The sequence below is a fragment of the Triticum aestivum genome, chromosome 2D, assembly GCF_018294505.1.
Source record: "Triticum aestivum cultivar Chinese Spring chromosome 2D, IWGSC CS RefSeq v2.1, whole genome shotgun sequence".
NCBI lineage: Eukaryota > Viridiplantae > Streptophyta > Magnoliopsida > Poales > Poaceae > Triticum > Triticum aestivum.
In genome coordinates, this window is record NC_057799.1 from 97,126,234 (window position 1) to 97,132,233 (window position 6,000).

Here is a 6,000-nt window from a genome sequence, read left to right on the forward strand (position 1 = left end):
ATAGGGTTTCCCAACTGTGTGCGCAGGGAAATAAGTGGACTGGCTTCGACGGGCCACAACGTGCACGGCCCATGTATGAAAATTGTTTTTTCTTTTCTGGCAAACGGACGCACAAAAATTTAGTACCACCTCGGATAGGGAAAAAACTTTTCGACGGTGAACGGATGAAAAAAAAAATCAGAGAAACACACATTGCTTTATTCATAGGTATAGATATAGACTAGCAAAAAGGCCCGTGCGTTGTAATGGAAGAAAAAAAATCATCTCATATCTCTAGCTGGGCCAGTTCGACAAACTGTGTGTGGCCGGTTCGCAGGTTATGAGATCGAACCCTCCCATCGGCAATTTTACTTTTTGCTAGCTCTCCGGACCTGGGCCTCAGTGCGCCGCCAGGTGGGCTTTCTCCGTTGGGCCAAAACGGGTGGCAAATAACGAAACCAAATAGCGTACATAAAATTAATTGAAGTGGGACCAAACGAAACGAAGTGGGACGAAACCAAAAATATCACCTCCCTTTAATAGTAGGTATAGATATAGATATCCAACGACGACCTGACCACGCCATATAGCATGCACAAAATCATCACGTGACTTCAAATGTACTAGAGTGACCTAAATGTAAGAAACTTTAAAATAAAACTCCCTCCGTCCAATAATATAAGAGCATTTTTTAATTATGCTAATGTTAAGAACATGTTTATATTATGGGGATGATGTTATTTTATAAGTTTCTGCATGATAGCACTTAGCATGAAATTATATTAAAATGAAACAATTAACACAGATTGTGTTATCTGATGAACTAACTTTTCTATCAAACTCTCATAATTTTTCATGATAACTTCAATAATGACGTTCTTTTATTTCCTTTTTACTTGTTTTATTGGGAATAACTGAACTGTATCTTATTCTCTTTTTTTCGTTTCACTATACATTGATCGCATATAATACGTAAAAATAATGAGGGTCCGTCAATTTGCTGCAATAAAAAAGGCATGAGAAAACATTTTATGGGATTGACAGAATACAATTTTGGCTCTGTGGCCTGTGTCAGACAATTGTATTTAGCTCCGCTACCAAGTTTAAAATTGTGTCTCCCACTTCCGGCTGTGACTATATAATAGTCTGGAGAAAATAAAGTAGGAATTTTTTTTAGATGATACGTATACCTGTGTGTTGTCTGCTCTAGACGTTTCGGCTGGAATACAGTTGTTACCCAACGCATTGTTTGCCATCAAGAACGTTTGATTGGCGAGAAAAAGAGAGGGAGAAGCGGTAGAAGTCATAGGGAAAATGCGAAGAGCATGTTGTTACTTCATGATACAGAATGAACATCTGTAGAGTCAGTTTCTGAAGCCATTGGGGGAAATGAGAAGAACACATTCGAAAGAAAAAGCGCGGGGATAGTGAGTAGCATGGCGCTCCTCCCCTCTCTCCTCCTCCCCGCCCCGGGCGTCTCCAGCCCCTCTTGGCTCCCCTCCGGTGGATCCCCTCCTCGCGTCGCCTCCCTCCCCCTCTTCTCCCCTCCCTGATGGTGCGGCGGCCTCGGCTCGGCGGCTGGCCGCCTCGCTGTCGCCGATTGGATCCCATTTCTGGGCGTTTGCCGACGATGAGGAATCCTCCTCTGATGTTGAGGTCTCTCCTTCTCGAGGTTCTTCGTTGCCGCTGCTGGCTCCCAGGGCGTCGGCTCGTCTCCGGAAATTTGTTTCTGGGGGCAGGGGCAGACCGGTGTCGTCGCCGCATCTCGCCTCTGGTTGGCAGTGCGTTGGTCGCCGCCGGCGCAAATATGGTAAGTTTCCTGCTCCTTCTCCTGCCAGTGGTATCCTTGGTGCTTCACCGTCCGGGGTCGAGGCGGTCGCCGACGATGTGTGCTCCCTTGGATCTGGCGGATTTGTGGCTCCTCTGCCTGCTCTGGGTGTGGTGCCGGCACCGGCGATGCTTGGCTCGTCGGGGGCTGCGGCTGCGGCGGGCAGGCAAACCCTAGATCAGGTCCGGGCAGCGGTGGCTAGTGGGCCCCGGGGCTCGGTGGGCTTGACGCTTCCTGGGCCGGTCTCTGATGGGCAGCCCATTGCTCCCTCTCTCTCCTCGCTGTCCTCTTCCTCCCCTCCCATCCATGGGCCTAGGGCAGTTGGTAGTGGCCACTGCCCCCACCCCCTCTCCTAGACCCATTCGTATGGCCGGCCCATGTGGGCTCGGCTCGCGCGGACTATTTATGGGTGAGGAGAGGATCCCCCTTTCTAGGGTTTCTGGCTTCCGCCGCGGATATTCACAAGCACCGCGCCCCATCTGTCGTTTTCTCAGATCTACTCCTCCTCCTCCTCTTCTCCTCTCCTTCGCGGAGGTCCTCGCCATGGACAAGTCCAGGGCCTCCTCGAGTGTAGCCCTGTCGGGCAGCAAGCGTCGGCGCGAGGATTTGCCTGGCTCGGGGGCGGATCTGGCCTATGAGGCTGCTCTCCGCTCCAAGTTGGAGGCTGAGCGGTCGACGCGTGAGCAGGTGGCCCGCGACCGCGAGGCTTGGGCGGCGGGGCCGGAGTGGCTCCAGCGCGACGAGCTGGCGCGGGCGGCGACCGGATCTGGCGCGCTGGCGTCTGGATCTGGTGTTGTGGGTTCGGCGGCGGTGGATCCCTGGGAGGTGGCGGCTTCGGGTGGGACTGGTGGTTCCTCCTCCCCGGGGCCGCGCCCAGCTCCTGCTCGGGGTCCGGTGGCTCCGTCGTGGCAGCCTCAGCCTCCTCGTCCTTCTGGTGCTGGGGCTGGGTCCTCCCGTCCCCCCATGCTTTTTCTCGGGTTCTTCCTCCATGCAGTTCAAGCCACGCCGTTCTCCGGCCTCTGGCCCTGGATCGGCCTCGTCGGGGCTGGGGGACGGCATCCTTCCTCCCCCTCCTCCGCCTCCTCCTCGGCAGAATGCTAATCCCCAAAATCCACCTTCCTCTCTCACTTGCTTTGCCTGCTATCAACTAGGCCACTTCCAGTCTAGATGCCTCAACCCCCTGTTTAGTCTGATTTGTAGATCTGATGGCCATTTGACCGTGGATTGCCAAAACCGCACCAAACCTCCTTCCTTTGTTCATTTTGGGACGGGCCTCCCTGGCTGCTCCTTCTTTGCGTTGGATAGTGATCTTCCTCTGGTTGTTGCGGCCCCGTCGCTCTCGAATGCTGCTATTGTCACGGTCCAGGACCAGAAGATTTCCTCGCAAATTCTGTTGGAAGGCTTATGGATCTGGGATGAGGGGGGCTGGGATTGGCAAATTCGCCAACTTTTTGATTATGAGTTTGCAGTCATGTTTCCCTCCAAGGATTGTTTGAGAATGATCTCTTCATGCACTAGTTTCACCCTCCCATACAACCAGTTGGTGGTGTCAGTCAAGGCGGCGACGTGTGGCGCCAAAGCGGTGGGACCGCTTTCTCAAATTTGGGTGTTGGTGGATGATGTGCCAGCTGGGCTGCGTTCGATCCCGTTCATGATGGCTTTTGGTGTCTTGATTGGCAAGCCTGTCGAGGTAGATCCGGAGTCCCTAGAGAAGATTGGCCCGGTGCATATCAAGGTCTGCTGTGTGGATCCAATTTGTGTTCGTGGTGCGCTTGATGTATTCCCCTCTTCTGATGGTGTTAGGCTGCGTGTTCGGTCCGAGGGAGCTGAGACATTCCAGGCTCCTCCTCCTCCCAGTTCTGCTAAACCAGATAATGACAAGCATGGTGATGGTTCGGCTGGTGGGCAAAACCATAGTGGTGGCACTGATCCTCACTTCACCCAGTCCGAATGGGATGGTCTAGATCCGGATGAGCGCGAGCTATTCAAATCCAATGCTCTGGTGGGTACGGCTCAGAGGGATGCGATGGATCCTCCTGCCAAGGGTGGTGTGACCCAGGACACTGATGGCCAGGGAAAGAATGCAACCACGAGCACCCCTATCTTGGGGGTCTGCTCCAATCTGCCAGTCCGTCCTCTGTCTCCTACTTTTTGTGGTATTGAAGACTTGCCTCCGTCCCCTCCGCGTCCTGCCGAGCCCAACTCGTACAAGAATAAAAAGAAGACCTCTGTCAGAAAGTTCTCGGCCAAGAGCAGGGCCTATTCGGGCTCCAAGCAATCGATGACGGGCATCTGTCGCCGTCTGGATAAGGATCTGGGGGCTGCGTCTGGTTCCGGCCCCGTCTCGGTCTCTCCTGTGGCGCGTTCTCCCCTGCTCCGATTGCCTGCGTCCACGGCCCGCAAGGGGCGGCGCGTTTGGGACTCTGGTGAGCCGGTGGCTCTGCGGGCGGAGCGCTGTGCGGCTGCCAAGGATCTTCCTCCCCCAGGTACGGTGCCTCATCTGCCCCCTTCTTCCCTGATTCGTCTTGTTTTGCCTTCTCTTTCGGATGATCATCTTTTGCATATTTTATTGGATGTGGGTGTTTCTCTTGATCCTGGTGTTGGGTCTCCCTCGCTTATTCTTTCCACCATCAGGGCTAATGAGATGGCTCAGGCGGCCATTGCCAAGGCCAAAGAGGTCGCGGCGTCTGCGACCACTAGGGTTGTTCCTGGGCAGGCATGAGGGGGGTGTGGACGATGGTTGTGGCCAGTCTCATCCCCCACCAGCCAAAAGGGGTCCGAGCAAGCATTCTAAATCCCGCGTGGCCCCGTGCAGGTCCAGCCTTCATATCAAAAACCTTTCTTTCAAATGAAAGCTCTCTTCTGGAATATTAGAGGTTTTGGCACTAGGGGGCATCGAGATCAAATTAGGGATGTTGTTCGAGGTGAAAACATTGACATATTAGGGCTAGTGGAAGCTTTTAAAGAATATTTCCCCCCTAATGAACTCTCTACGATTGCGGGCATGGACAGATTCGACTGGCATTTTCTTCCTTCTTCTGGTCATTCGGGGGGCATCCTTATTAGCTGCAAACGGGATTTATTTGACTTTGTTACTTTTGACCATGGCATTTTTTGGGCAAGTATTGTGGTACATCATCGGCAACTCAACACCTTGTGGGAATTTATGGTGGTCTATGGCCCTGCAGATCACTCGCTTACTTCTATGTTCCTCGACAAATTATGTACTAAAATTGAGTCCTACACGATTCCTATTGTGATAGGAGGTGATTTTAACCTCTTGCGTACTCCTTCTGACAAGAATAATTATAATTTTTTCTGGCCTCTTGCTAATGCGTTTAATGATTTCATCAGCGCCTGTGCCATTTGCGAGCTTCCTCGGGTGGGGGCTCGTTTCACCTAGTCTAATCACCAAATTGATCCGGTCCGGTCGGTACTGGACCGGGCTTTTATCTATCCTAGCTGGGATTCCTTATTTCCTCGTGCTTATCTGAAAGCTAAACTTGCGGTGGGCTCTGATCATGCGCCCCTCATATTAGATGGTGGCATCAACCAACCCATGACTTCTTCGCGCTTTCAATTCGATGCTTCTTGGCTTCTAGTGGAGGGATTCATACCCATGCTGGCTTCCAAGATTTCACACCTCCTCTCCCCCTTCCCCCGGTCCTTTGGCCCCATGGACGATTGGCACAAATGTTCTTACGAGCTTCAGAAGTTTCTTAGGGGCTAGTCTCGCAATAGAGCTGCGGAGATCCATAGGGAGAAAAACTCGTTAGAAAATCAAATCTCGGGCCTGGACCTAACAGCATATACGATTGGCCTCTCTGACCACGATTGATCTATCAGATATACCCTAGAAGCTGCCCTAATGCAGTTGCATCAGCAGATAGAAATTTATTGGCGTCAGCGTGGTACCCTTAATTGGACCCTTAAAGGTGACTCTCCTACGGCCTACTTCTTTGCCATTGCAAATGGTAGAAGAAGAAGATGTTTTATTGATAGCCTCATCATTAACAGTGCTAGAACCTTAGATCAATCCCAAATTATTGCCCACGTTGTGGAATTTTCTCTTCTCTCCTGGGGGCTAAACAGGAGAGTGGTCTTTTTATCTCCCCCTCTCTGTGGGATAATGACAATATGATCTCGAATGATGAGAATGAAGCGTTAATGATTGCTTTGTCCTGATGGGTACT